Source organism: Chelonia mydas, chromosome 3, assembly GCF_015237465.2.
Source record: "Chelonia mydas isolate rCheMyd1 chromosome 3, rCheMyd1.pri.v2, whole genome shotgun sequence".
NCBI lineage: Eukaryota > Metazoa > Chordata > Testudines > Cheloniidae > Chelonia > Chelonia mydas.
In genome coordinates, this window is record NC_057851.1 from 1,717,963 (window position 1) to 1,732,861 (window position 14,899).

A 14,899-nucleotide genomic window follows, 5' to 3' on the forward strand; every position below is an offset into this window, starting at 1 on the left:
GGTCAGCCACGCGGCCTCACCACCTCTCTGGGGCTTCAGCCCTCCTGCTTCTCAGCATGAGCTCTGCCCAGCGAGAGCAACTGAGCCCAACACCTGGGAGAGAGACTTGTCCACTCCACAGGGACCAGCGCACCCCAGCCAGTATTTACAGGGACGCTTAGGCCGAGTTTTCAAAACAGCCAGGTTTCATCAATCAACTGGAACACGGCTCAGCAAGTCCTCAGGTTAGCGCACAGAGGAAGGTTAAGCCATCAACCATTCTGGTCAGCCCAGAGCCCAACCAAGCCGTAGTGAACGCTATTTTCTGGCTCTGACTTCCCTCCTCCATCAGTTCCCAGGTGGGAGAGCTCCAAGTTTCTTCCAGAAGTCCCCCTTTATTCCCCACCCTCACACCTTCCAGTCCTTTGTTCCGAGCTGGGGCCTCTGCTCCACCCCCCTGCTGAGAGGTGGGGAACCCTCCTCCCTCAGGGTCACTGGTCAGCATCCTGTGTGTGCTTTCCACCGCTTTCTCAGATCTTCCATTGGCATGGGTCAGCCTCGGCCAGTTCTTTTTCAAAACCCATTCACTGTGCCCAGACCACTAGGTGGCACACGCGCACCTAGGTCTCTTCGGCTTGGTCTACACTGAGGTTGACCCAGCAATCCCTCTGAGGGGCGGGAAGAATCCACGGCCAGGCATGGATGGCACTTGGTCAACAGAAGAATTCTTCCATTGACTTAGCTACTGCCTCTGGGGGAGATGGGTTACCTACACGGATGGACCCCATCGGAAGTGTCTGTGCTGAAGGGCTGCAGTGGTGCCCCTGTGGCTTTTCTACACTTGAAATGCGCTTAGTCTTCCCTGAGAGCCAACTCCGTCCTTCCCCGCCCGCCCCCCAACTGGGCAGCCATGCAAAGTATAGGGGAAACTGATGCACACAGGACTCAAAACATACTACAGAAAATGCCCGCTGTGTCACAAGGGGTACAGAGGGGAATCTCCCTGCCATAGGCAACTCTGCATGAATGGCCGTGCAAAGACAGCGTGAGGGGAGCACGACATCTGATAACACATGGAGCACGTGGTTCTCCCAGTTCAGTGAGCACCTGTTTGTGCAGGACACATCCTAGGAAGAGGACAGTTAGATGAGAGCTATTAAGTTGCAGCCCGTCCACCCCCCCAGGCAGGACTGGTCCCTAGAGTAAGTTCTACGGGGCTTTGCCCCGTTCAGGTCACAGAACGGGACCCTCGTGACTATTCCAGCTTCATGCCGATACGTCACATCGCAGAGACCTGCGTCATCCAGACTGACATGAGTCCACTGCCTTTTCCATCTGCTGGACCAGGATTGGGGCTAGCAAGTCCTTCAGCGTGCACGGTGCTGTACACACAGATCAGACAAGGTCTCCATTCCAAGGAGCTTCCAATCCAACCTTTGAAGGTAACATGAAGGGGGGGGGGGCTGCCAGACAAGGTAAGTGGGGGGCTCTTAGGTGAACAGGAGGGTATTTGTGCACGTGGGTTACAACCAATGACTAGAGCGGTGGCGCTCACCAGGATGAGGGCAGTGGGAGGGGCTGTTTGATTGACAAGCCTAGCCCGGTCGGTGGGGAAGAGGCAGTGCAGAGCACCGGCCCAAAACACAGCGTTTCAAGGGGGGATTAAGGAGGCGGCTGTTCCAGGCGTAGGGGCCAGGGAAAAGGTGGCGCAGAGCAGCAGACAGGACCGAGGGGAGCACTAGGCCATAGTCCAATGCAGTCCTGGGTTATAAAGCCATGTCCAAGCCTTCTTCAGGAGCGGGGGCTCCCCTGCCGCACCCCCAGACTGGCACAGGGGTGATGCCTGAGGGCAGCAGGATTCCAACAGCTCCTGCTCCCAGTAGCACAGTACAAGCAGACCAGCTGGAGATATGCTGAGCACAGCCACCACCCTGGGACCCGCAAGCCACAGGACAGAACGGGGGTTCAAAGCCAGAGAGCGTTATTCTCGAAGAGCAGAAAATCATCATGCAGCTACATTCCAGCCATCACCTGACATGAATAAACCCTGCCAAGGGGTTCTTCCCCGTGACCTGGCACATTAGCCCAAGGCAGCTGAAATGGCTGGAGTGGCCTACGGTTTCCTTCAGGCAGAAAGAGCAGCCAGTAGGAGGGGTGGGGTTTGCGAACATCTTTATGCAGTCACGTACTGCACTCACAGGACACGCTACTCCATGGATGCTGCCTTCCCGCTCAGCTCTGCTCCATCCTTCCCAAACTGCTTCACCAATCCTGTTCCAGCTGGCACTAGCAGATCTCTCCAGCTCTCTGCACAGACACGAGCAGCCATTGGGCTCACTAGGGGGGTGCTAAGGACCTGCCCCATCAGTGATCCCGGTCAGCTGAAGTTTATTTGTTTATATAGTTATGGATTTTCCACACTGTTTCAAGACAGACAATGGGGCAGGAGAGGGGGTGATAGCAGGTCATCTCCTGGGATGAGTCCAAACCTAGTCAAATATCCACCCTACAGAGCCATGGAAGTCAGGCCTAAACCCGAGTCCTCCTGAAAATCCAGGTGAAGTTACCCTCCCAGTGAGGCAGAGTGCGACGGGAGACTCCTAGCAGACTTGCTTGATCTTGAGGAGTCTGCTGCAAAGGCTGAATCTACAGAAGTCCTCTCCAGCAACACGCCTGGCAGTCCCAGTCAGACCATTCACACACGTGAAATTATAGCTCTAAAATGGGCTGATAATGAACTGAAATCGAGTGTGGCTTTGCAGTCCAACATTGGTCAAGCAGGGGAGGGAAGGTAATTTGTAATTTTTTGGTTTAAAAAAACATGCTAGATTTGTTTGTCCCCCTTGCTGTCGAACAAAGACTGAAATTGGGGAAGGGCTGCACCTCCCTAGAAAACATTTATTATTTTTGATAAAAATTGGTGCATTGCAGCACAGAGATGAAAGAGGGTTATTTTTAATGATGGCACTGGATTCTGAAACAAGTGAAGGATCCTGTACAGATTCCAAGAGATGACACATCAGTGGAGAAAAACTCTATTATCAAGCGCTGTGTTTTGTATCAAGTGCTGACAATCTGCTGGATATGGGAGTCATTGCAGAGATTACAGGCATCTGCAGAATGAACTAATAAGAGCAAAAGGTACTTCCAGGCATGTCATGAGCTTCCCAAAGACAGGGCCAGATTTTAAGTGCCATGGCTAGGTTTATAGATAAATAAGACTACAGTACCTTTCAACCAGAAGAATCTCAGAGAACTTTACATATACAGGCATTACCTTTCCCCACCACTGAAATCTGGACATGCATTACACCACATGCCAAATGCAAGATCACACACCTAGAAACCAAGAGTGAGGATGGGACACTGCTTTGCAAAGCAGTGCCCCTGAAAGGGACTTGGGGTCATGGTGGGCAGGCAAGTGAACATAAGCTCTCCGTGCGATGACATGGCTAAGAACTAGTGTGGATCCCAGGATATACGAACAGGGGAATATCAAGTAGGACATCTTTGTATAGTATTAGGGAAACCAGTACTGGAATAATGTTTCCAGTTCTGGTCTCCACACTTCACAATGGACGTGGACTAAATGTAAAGAGATTAAAAAATAGCTACAAGGATATTTTTGAGACCTGGAAGAGATTCTTTCCAGTGAGAGACAAAAGAAGCTATTTAGGTTTACCTAAGAGAAGGTTAAGAGGTGACTTGATCACAGTCCATAAGTACCTACAATGGAAGAAGATTTCTGACAGTAGCCTTTAATTTACCAGTGAAAGGTAGAACAAGATCCAATGTCCGGAAGCTGAAGCTAGACAACTGCAGACTAGAAAAAAGATGCAAATTTTTAACAGAGGGTAATTAACCATTGGACCACCTCAACAAGGGATGCAGCCGATTCTCCCTCACTTGAAGCCTTTAAATCAAGATGACTCTCTCTCTAAAAGCTTTGCTCTAGCTCTCTCAGGAGTCATGAGCCTGATGAAGGACTGACTGGGTTATCATCCTATGGCTTGTGATGTGTAGGAGGCCAGACTAGCGGATCATGATGGCCCCTTCCTGCCACAGTGTGTGAAACGCAGCCATGTGTGGAGTGGGAGATGGTACCCAGCTGGACGTGTGCACAGCACATTACACAGCACTAGGTGAGGATTGTGAATCTCTATGCCTATGCAGTTCAGATGTAGAGACCCCTCCAGAGTAAAGTGCTTGGACCTTAGTCTGTCATGGCAGAAGATTGGACCCTGTGGCATTTGAACTTGTCCTAGGAATCTGGCTATTTGAAACGTAAATCCTAGGCCACTAAGATACCTCCTCCACCTAGTCAACACTGAATTCCATGAATTAGGAAAAGGTAGAGATTAGTGGCTGCAATCAGAAGAGAAAGATCAGTTTTGCTCTGAGAGGCCAGAGAACAAAATGGGGGACTTGGTCCAAAATGGCAGACAGATGTGACCCAAGATGGCAGGCAGGCAGGCAGAAGGTAATGCATAGCTCAGACTTTTCAGAGGTTTCATTGTGCAGTTAAACATGTGGCCGGCAGAGAGAGATCAGGGACAGAGACTCTAGGATCCCGCATGCAAAACATCTCACAGAATGAGCATTTCAGGAACAGATTCTCCACACGATCCAGACAGGAGCCTCACGGTCCAGGCCTCCCACTCTGCTCAGGACACCTCTCGGCTCAGAGCATGCGTGTGCACAGCATTCCCAGAAAGGGTTGTCTTCACACTGCACTCATGCCACATTTGGCATGTGTCTGTTCTAGTTTGGGTTAACTCCCCCAAACCCTCCTTTTTACAGGCTCAAAACCCGGCATGTGGTTTTTCAGGAAATGGGACTGGGTTTGGGACACTCAGAGCGACATCTAAAAGCCCCTTGGCAAGTGCTGCTCTGAATCCCCCACCCACCAGCTGGCGCATCCCCTGCCTTTCTCTGATCTATTAGCACACATCACTGAGTCTTTTTATCCCAGCCCCGAGACTCTCGAGGAACTAGGTACAATACAGCTCCCTTGTTTCTAACACAAGCAACCTGCCATGCTTTTGCAAATCAATTCAAGCTACTTTGCTGGTTTGGTAGCCTTTGTCCCAGTCTCAGAGTGTGACACGCTTACTGAACGCTGAAGGCAACCTCCACCACATCCTCTTAGTCACAACATCAGACTCCAATCCTTCTTTTGGTTTCCTCTCTATTCAAATCCAACCTCTTCTCCTGTAGCCCCTGGCTCTTCTTGCAGCAAAGGGACTGTTAGGAGTGGTTCATGAAGGTCTAATTTTGGCTACATAGCCGCAAAGTTTCCTAATGGATCTGTTAGCCCACAGATTGGTGCCCCAAGGGAAGGCAGCGTCTGACAAGTTAGGCTGGCAGTGCGCAGAGCCCACTGCCCATCCTGCTGACCAGTATCGTGCCTCAAACTTCGACTGTCAGCAAATTGGTGCAGGGTCTGTCTTTTCCCTCTGTTTGTACAGCACCTGGCACAATGGGGTCCCGATCTGCGACTAAGGATCCTAAGGGCTACCGCACACAAATAATAGTGCCCTTTGCAGCAGGGGCTGTCTCTTGCTATACACACCCAGTGCCTAATACAAGGGGGCTGGAGCGGGTTAGTCTCTAGGTGCCACCTCAATGTACACAACACAGGATATCAGCCTGGACTGGCAAGGCCTTCACAGTCTCTCTTCTGCGGATTATCCTCAGCTCTCCAGACAGTGCCCCAAGGATGCTCATGCTCCTTTCCCCACCTCCATGCCTTCCTCCCATGTGACCAGCAACGCAAATTCATTCACAGATTTCAGTGGAGAAGACTGGGATGCTTTTCCTTCCTAGCTAGGGAATGTTGCTCATGGGCTGTTCCAATGAGTGTGGCAAAATCATCCGGGCATGGCTCCTCCACAGCTCCCATAGCCCCAGGGGCATGCATAGGAATAAATATTTGGCCGCTTTTAGAGGTGCACTCGTTCTCCCTCCGCAGCCCTGGGGCTGGAGGAGCTCGCTTTCCCCGCCCCAGGCCCAGAGGAGTTCTGTGCCTCCGCTGATTGGGGGGCCATGCCCCGCTAGCCCCCCTTGTCTGCACACCCCTGTGTAGCCCAGACTTTCCTGGGTGGGACAGGAGGGGGACTTCAGGTATCCGTGAGCCTAGTGGTCCCACCTTAGCTCCTGTGACATCACCACCCGTCATTCTAAGTCATGCCCCATCGGTCCCATCCCCAGAGATGTTCATTCAGGAGCGCTTCAGCCCAGAACCACTGCAGTTCCATGCAGGCACAGAGCAAGCTCAGGAACCATCACTCCAAAGATTAAACGGGAGTGGGAGGAAGGGATAATCTAAATTAGATGCATCTTTGTCACCAAAGGGAGCTGATGAGCTCTGTCTCTCTGGGAGCCGTGATATCACAGAAGGACAATAAGAAAACCCCGGGTTATGCAGCCTGGCTTATTAACAGGAAGTCCAGGACAATTTACAGCAGGAGGGTGGCCTGCCAACCCCTTCCCAAGACTGCCCCTGCAATAATTCTCTTTGCAGTATGTGCAAGCAGGTGATGGGCAGTTTCTGAAATACAAGGGATTTCTCCTCCTAATGCAATGGCAGCTGGGCACGCCTCCCATCCCAGTGGCATGCTTCCACCCCACCGAGCTGCTTCTCCCATAGCTAGCTGAATGACTGCACTTCCTGTGCACAGGGTCCTGCTCTCACCTTAAGAAAACCATCCAGACAGAACAGCAAAGACATGAAGGGAAATGAGAGAATCCAGACAATTTCTGCACCAGGCTATTGTCCCCTTGGTCCCCACACGCCCCACCAGCAGATCCAGCCGCAATGAAACCAGTGAGAAGATGTGAGGGATGTCGTGACTGAAGCTTGAGTGATTTTTAAGGGTGGTCTGACCCATTTTGGCTGCCCAGAGTTGGACCCTGAGCTCGTCCTTGGTCCCTGGGTTTCCTCCTCAAAGAAATCAGCAGATATTCTCCTTTCCTCAGACAGCTTCAAAGAGCCAAAAATTAGAGATTGTATCAGGTTTTTTTCAAATCAGCCAGGCCAATCTGGTGGGAGCTGCCAGCCCAGGCACAAAGCCTGCCTGCCCACCCCCAAATCACCATGACGATAAGAACATTACAGCTCCTTCCGTCACCCGTCCAAAATATTATTCTGCTCATCACCGGCAAGTGGAATTGGGTCCTGCTCTGTTAGCTCCTGACCCTTTGCTCACAGCCAATGCAGGGTTGCCTCGGGAGGGACAGTTTCTCGCACTCTGTCCAGCCTTTCCTGAGAGACAGGGCCGCCTAGATCAGCACTGCAGCGGGGTCTGAGCAGACAGACCCCTAGCAGGGCTCAAGCTGGCACCCTAACAATAGCAGCATGGACAGCTCAGGCTCTTTGCCCACCTGACCTTTCCTTATTTTCACCCGTTACTCCCAGGTCAACAGTACCCCTTCAACACACACAGCAGGCTTAGCCCCCACCTCCACTTCTCACACTCTCTAGATCTTCTCTGTCTGCCTTCACCCTCCTGCCCCCCGCGCATTTATCCTGCTCCTCTTGGAACTCCCTTCAGTTTGTCAGGATCCCGTTGGTAACGACAGGGCCACAGCACTGCAGGTGCAGTTAGATCAGAGCTGTGCCAAGACATGCTGGGGCAGTTGTAGGCGTGAGGCAGCTCTGGGCAAGGTCATGTAAACAATGGGGCACTTTGTCACTTCCACCTCTGCAGGTCAGGGGTCTCTCCTGCCCTAGCAGAAGTCTGGGTCCTGGACTAGCAAACCAGATGGACCCGCAGATTTACAGATGAAAACCCTTTTAAAGGCACTGCAATCCAATGCAGGGGACTTTGCACTGATCAGCATTGCTGCTACATTCCCTTCTGACCCTCTGCTCCCCTGGGAGGGACGGAGCAGTGGTGAGTTATTCACCCACTGCATCACCTGGCATCTGGTCTCAGCACTGGGAAGCCCCACTGGACAAGCAGGCTCCGAGTGCTATTCTGGGGGCTAACCCAGCAGAATCCAGCACCCAGCCACACCATGGGAGAGCAGATGCTCAGGGGAGTCACCAGCTGTCTGATCTCTCCAGTGCATGGGCTTGTCTCAACCCCCACAGGACCCACATTCTGAGACTCATGCAGCAGCCTGGGAACCGGGTCCCAGCTCCGAGCCATGGCTCATCAACTCCAGCCTCCCATCTCCAACAGCCGCCAAAACCAGATGCTTCACCAGGTGGTGATGGAGAATTAGGAGATAACTCGGCCACTGCCTGGAAGCCACAATTTTAGTGAATCCACCCCTAAAAAGCAAGACTTGCCAGCACTGCTTTAACGCTTTCCCTGCTGGTTCTCCCACCGTACCTGCTGTGCTGCCCTCAGCGGTTACTACTCAGCTGAAGTCAATGGACCCATGAGAGACCTCAGGTACATCCAGCAGACGTCAAATGGCTCAAGCCACTGTTCACTGGTTTGGAAAGAAAATTACTGGGAAATACCAGGTTCGACTAGGGAACAAACTAACCCACACAGAGCCAATCCCAGTCAGTGTGTCAGCAGTGGTTAGCACTGATGGACCTTCCTCATCAGAGGATGAGCAGCAACAAAAGCCCCATTAGTAGACAGGGATACTGGCATTGCAGCTTCTTGCCTAGATGCCAGAGACAACTAGAGCCAGAATCGCCACCCTGGGCGCAGCTAGGCAGTGTGTGGGCTGGCCAAGCACTGGGAGTGGCAGCCAGGGGCCTTGCAGGAAGATTTCCCAGCCCAGCAAGCACACTGGTCTGGAGAGGACTTCTCTTCTCTTAAGAAACCGGCTAGAAGAGTTACTGGCTTATGCTAGCTAGGCAGAGAGCTACCATGTCTTCGCTCAGAGAGTCCACCATTGGAGGGGACAACGTCCTACTCTGGACCCATTTTGTAAACCAGACCCTGGTGTCAGTCTAAGCAAGGGCCAAGCTCCACTCCTGGTAGTAACAATGAGCCAGGTAACTCTCAGGCTCCCCAAATCCCAGCTCTCCAGCTCCAACATGAGCAGAATCCTCTGGCCATCTTGTTATGCATACAAAACAGCGCAGCTGTGTCTCACACCCTCAATGACTCCATGAGCTCCCTGCTCATTTCACAATCCAGCTCCAAGTTACCGTTTCCATAGCCCAGTAGGTATGGGCACTTTCCAGGCAAATACGCTCCCAAGCTCCTTGCCCACTGGTGACAGAGCTTGTCCCTTTCAGGTATTGCTAATATGCCCATCATTCTTCAGTGTCTGGGTGTAGCCTAAAGCAACATCAGAGATGTAACACGGATATGGATGGTGTGCAGGACCAAGGTGAACTGGGGAGGGAAGGGTACAGGTCCTTGGGAGGACAATTCCCCAATGGGATGAAGGGAGGAGGGATCTAAGCTGGATGCTTTAGGACGTATTTTGTCAGTCTGTGTGTTTGTTATGGGAGGGGTGTGTTTCAGCAGAGGGTTAGACTCGACAGGCCTTGTGAAAGCAGTGAGTGAGTCAGATTTGTACAAAGATGGGGTGATCGAGATCAGAGACTGTTCCAGATGTAAGGGGTGGCATGACTAAAGGCATGGAAACAGCCATGGGAGAAAGCAGCCCAGGAAGGTCTGTGCATGGAGGAGTCAGCAAGGCACACCTGCAGAGGGCCCTGCAGGAGAGGACCACAACATCACACACAGTGTGAGGGGAAGGTAAAGGACGGGTCAGGTACAGTCATTTGTAAAACTCTCTAACCTATCACAGACCTCCTCTCTCTCCTTTCCCCTCCCTCTGCTCATCTACTGTAGCACTGGCCTCCTCTGTTCTCTCCGCATGGCTGTGCTAGAGTCTCCTCTGCAGCTCCTGACCCTCCATCTCACTCCAGGTCTCGGCTAAGAACGTGTATCTTTTCCTGCCTGTCCCTCCTGGTGCCTCTCTCCCCTCCCCTGTCCACCCACGTGTTGCTGCCTGGCTTCATCATTGTATTCTGGAGCTCTCCATGCATTTGGGGACAGGTTGTTTTGCAGAGTCCCTTTCAGACACAGCTGCATTGTGTTGTAATTAAAGTGAAAAATCACCTGGACCACTCTGCTGGCCAACAGCGTTTTCTGCCATTCCTGAGGGCCTCCACTCGCATCACATGCTCCCTGTCACGCGAATGAGCGGCTACCGTCCTCTCCCTCATGCATGATGGAGCCAAGTACCAAGACTCCTCGTGGAGCACCCACTCTTCTGCTTCAACCACCCACCGAAAAACACTGACACAATCGGACGTATTTGGCCAGAGAGCCCTGTGCTGCCTCTCCTCAGACCAGCCATGCTGAATGGCAAGGGGCCCCACGTCCTCAGACCAGGACAAACCACTTCGTGAATGCCACCCCTAAGAAATCCTGGGCCTCCAGCAGTCTGGGGGCTGTTGTTTCACTGAGGGAGAGGGGGGGGAAGAGCTGCACTGTGTTTGGCATGATACAAACAGAAGGCAGAAGAGCCCGTGCCCCAGAGAGCTAACACTCTTAAAGAGAAAAGGAGGACTTGTGGCACCTTAGAGACTAACCAATTTATTTGAGCATAAGCTTTCGTGAGCTACAGCATCCGATGAAGTGAGCTGTAGCTCATGAAAGCTTATGCTCAAATAAATTGGTTAGTCTCTAAGGTGCCACAAGTCCTCCTGTTCTTTTTGCAAATACAGACTAACACGGCTGTTACTCTGAAACCTGTCATTATGCAAGGCACTCTTAAAGAGACAGGACAGTCCGACAGAGAGCAGGGGGAGGGAACAAGAGCACATAAGATAGTACCAGCTCAAGTCCGGACAATTCAATGTACACACCCAGCATCCCAAGCTACGCTACAGCCATCACACAGGGTGGGATCTCAGCGGCTCTCATCCACTGCAACAGCCAGAGAGCCTGCCCTCAATTTTATATTCCTTTTTCAGCAAGTTTATGCCATTTGCTGTGTACAGCAGGGAGAAGGGATGGGTTGGCACTTTGTGCTCACCTAGCATTTCCCAGGCAGACTTCCTAAAGAGACCATCAACACACAAATAGCTCAGCACACAGACGACTGAGCAACTGGATGTTACACCCTGGAGACTGCCCGCTGCAGACGTCTCCAGCCCGAGTACTTAGTCTTCAGGGGATCCAAGCACAGCCATACACACACCCTCCATCCTCTTCAGAGCTAACCCTTTATGGATTAGCCTTTTCAGTTCTCCCCGGCTGGGAGGGAAGAACTCTGCCACTGCAAACAGCCACAGAACTCCATTCATTGTTTTCAGCCGGATCAGAGGTCCTCCTTTGTTAGGGAGCCATTGACAATATCACTGCAGTTCAGGCTGCACTGAAAGCAGGACTGAAATCCCACTGTTTCACACTCTTTAGTCTCCAGGTTTGTCACAACAGACCTACAGAGCATATTCATTTTCCATCCTTGCTTATTAGAAAAAGTTAATTTCTGCAGAGGAAACGTTTAAAACTGCCCTTCTCTGAAACCTTCCATCAAGGGCCTTACCCAGGGAGGTGTTAAATACTGCTAGTTTACAGCCACTACAATGGGAGTTTGGCGTTCTCATTTCTCCTGAGAACAGACCAGAAGTCATCCCTGGGTCTGGTATTTATTCCTTTGACTCTCCAGACTTGGGGCTAGGTGCCAAGCACATTTTAAAAATTTTATCATGACTGTACATATCCTTTCTCACCAATGCTACCCGTGACACAGCGCAGGCCACATGACAGCAATGCACACAGAGGCACTACACACAACAGGTAACAAAAACCCACTCCTGCCCCTAGCAGAGAGGAGCCATTATTGATCCAGCAGACCCATTACAGATCAGTCATAAACTACTGCACACCAGGACTATTGACCTGAGGGAGGAGCCGTCACATTTCATCGCATCAGTCTGGCCTCCACCCCAGATACACTAAATCAGACCGGCTAAAAAGCCCACAGGAAAGTTTTACGGGGAGAATTTAATTAGCAAGCACAATGGCTGATTTTCACACCTCAATACCATGCCATTTCCTTTGCTTCTTTCAAAGAGTGGAAATAATTAGATACCATGCACAGCTACACACAGCAACCCTGGAGAGAAGGCGACCTAGTATTAGGTCCCACGCCAGACATCACTCAGATGTATAGCAATGTAGAGCTCTAAGGGACCGCTAGTCCTCTCATCACCGAGTCCAGCCCCTTGGGCTGAGGCAGGACCAAATAAAGGTAGACCATCCGGGACAGGTGTTTGTCCAACCTGCTCTTAAAAACCTCTCATGATGCAACCCCACAACCTCCCTTGGAAGACTATTCTAGAGCATAACGGCCCTTTTAGTTAGAAAGTTTTCCTAATATTTAACCTAAATCTCCCTTGCTCCAGGTTAAATCCATTACTTCTTATCCTAACTTCAGTGAACTCAGAACAACTGATTACCATCCTCCTTATAACAGCCCTTAGTATATATATTTCAAGATTTATCATGTCCCCCTCGCTCTTCTTTTCTCAAGGCTAAACATGCCCAGGCTTTTAACTTTTCCTCAGTCAGATTTTTCTAAACTTTCTAATAATTTTTGCTGCTCTACTCTGGACTCTCTCCAATTTGTCCACATCTTTCTTAAAGTGTGGCCCCCACAACTGGACACAGTCCTCCAGCTGAGGCCTCACCAGTGCCAACAAGAGTGGAACAATTACCTCCCAGGTCTTTCTTACAAGAGACACACCTATTAATAAACCCCAGAATATTAGCCTTTTTCGCAACTTCATCACATGGACAACTCATATTCACTTTGTGATTCACTATGACCCCCAGATCGTTTTCAGCAGTTCCCAGCCTAGCCGGTCATTCCCCATTTTGTAGTTGTGTATTTGATTTTTCTTTCCTGTGAACTGTACTTTGCACTTGTCTTCACTGAATGTCATCTGGCTGATTTCAGACCAATTCTCCAGTTTGTCAAGGTCATTTTGAATTCTGATCCTCATGTCCTCCAGGATAACATCCCCAAATACTAGTCTACTTTTTAGCTCCAGAAAGGAGCTAACTAGGTGTGTAGGAAACAGTGAACCCTCGTGATCTCTCCACTGTAACCTTTCTTCCACACGTGCCCCTTTCCTATCGGTTGTTTGCGGTCCCTAGCTGCCCATCGCAGTGTACCTCTCACCTTCCATCTGAGCATTCACCTGCATAAGCAGACAAGCAGCCACAGCTCCTCCAAGGTGCTGGTGTGTGGGAGAGGAGAGGGTCTTGAAACTGCTTTGCTTCTCTCACTCTTTAGCCACCCCCTTTACTTGTATTTCTTCCTTGTGGTCTGTATTAGTGACTGGGGCTCCAATCAGGGTTTAGGATCACAGGGTGTGAGGCACTATTCACACCTCAGTTCCCTTAGTATACACCTGAAATCACTGAAGTCAGAGGAGATGTCCCAGATTTACCACCCATTCATGGGAGACTGTGAGCGCCTCAGGAACAGAGAAAAGGAGGACTAGTGCCCCCTTAGAGACTAACCAATTTATTTGAGCATAAGCTTTCGTGAGCGGCAGCTCACTTCATGGGATGGGAGGTGCATCTTTACATCTACCTGTAAGAGTCCCTCCCCGGGTCTCAACTACAAGGTCTCGGTCTAATCTCAAACATCGGCCGGGATTGCGAGGTTCCGCCGCCCCCCGGGGACCACCCCGCCATCTCACAGCTACTGCTGAAGTAGAGCAGGAGAAGGTGGAAAGAGAAAGGGAGAGACACACACTACGCAGCTCTCTCCTCGCCTCCTTTTCCGCAGGCAGCCTGGCGGTGCCCCTGAGAGCGACGCTTCCCAGCACCACCCAGCACCGTGAACGCCCTGGGCAGGAACAGAGGAACCAGCACCACGAACTGCCAGGGTGCGCAACGCCGGTTCCACCGACACCCTGCTGGGCGACAGGAGCCAGCCACAACCCCGCACCCCCCGGCCTTCCCCCGCACCCCCCCGCCGCACCCCCCTGCCTCCCCCGCACCGCACTCCCTGCACCCCCCCTGCCTCCCCCGCACCGCACTCCCTGCACCCCCCCCCCGCCCCATGGAGACGGCCCCGGCCCCGCAGCGGGACTGGGGCCCGCCCAGCCCCTCGAAGTGCCCGGGAAGGACTCACCCTTCTCCCCCACGGCCAGCCGGCCGCCCCCGCCGGGAAGCCCAAGGGAAGCCGGCGGGGCCCGCTGGGGAGCCGGACGGAGCCAGCCCCGGGCTCCGAGAGCGGGGAGAGGCGACCGCGCCGCCCGGGCGGGGAGGCTGCGGGGCGCCGCGGGGTTCTCCCGCCCGCCTCCCGCCGCCCCACGGCCCCCAGGGGAACACGTCCCGCGCCGGCCCCCAGGACCGGGCTCCCCGCCGAGGCCGGGCACGGGACGGGGCCAGCCCCAGCTCCGGGGGGGCCCGGCTACCCGGGGGAGCCCCGGCCCAGCGCGGACAAAGCCCCGCACAAAGAGGCGCCCCGCGGGGGCCACGGCGGCGGGGGGGGGCCCGTGGGACCGGGGGCGCGGCCCAAGACAACAAAGGCTCGTCCCCGGCCCCGGGCGGCGCCCCCCGGCCCCCTCCGAGCGCCGAGACAAGGCGGGGAGCGGCCCCCGCCCCGGGACGCGCCCGCCCGCCCGCACCTGCAGCAGCGGCCAGTCGCGTCGGGAGGCCCCGCACCTGCCCTGGCCGCCCCTCGCCCCGCGCTCCGTGGCGGCTCCGCTCCGCGCCTCGCGCCGCTGGCGTCTCCCACCAACCTGCGCCGCTCTGCGGGCGAGGCGAGGGGGCGGGGCCGAGCCGCCGCCCCCGAGCCAATCCCAGCCCGACCCTGCCCCGGGTGGGCGGGGCCTCTCCCCCCTCTCCTGGCGGGCTCGGGAACTACCTCTCCCGACAGGCCCGGTGCCATAGACACCAAGGGGCGTGGCTCGAACGGGGGCGGGGCCGAGTGCTCTGGACACGCCCACCCCTTCCACCTGCTCCTT

General features: G+C 53.3%; 1 protein-coding gene across 3 annotated transcripts in view; it reads right to left on the reverse strand.

Moving 5' to 3' along the window:
* DPYSL5 (dihydropyrimidinase like 5) overlaps positions 1 to 14,686 on the reverse strand; it is a 101,000-nt gene extending 86,314 nt beyond the window's left edge. The window contains exon 1 of one of the 3 annotated variants that reach the window (XM_043541977.1): positions 14,618 to 14,686. The gene's annotated coding sequence lies outside the window, so the exon portion shown is untranslated. Of the gene's footprint in view, positions 1 to 14,560 lie in introns of all 3 variants that reach the window. The other 2 variants (XM_037893674.2, XM_043541976.1) reach the window with 2 other exon arrangements.
* Between the last annotated feature and the right edge of the window lie 213 nt (positions 14,687 to 14,899).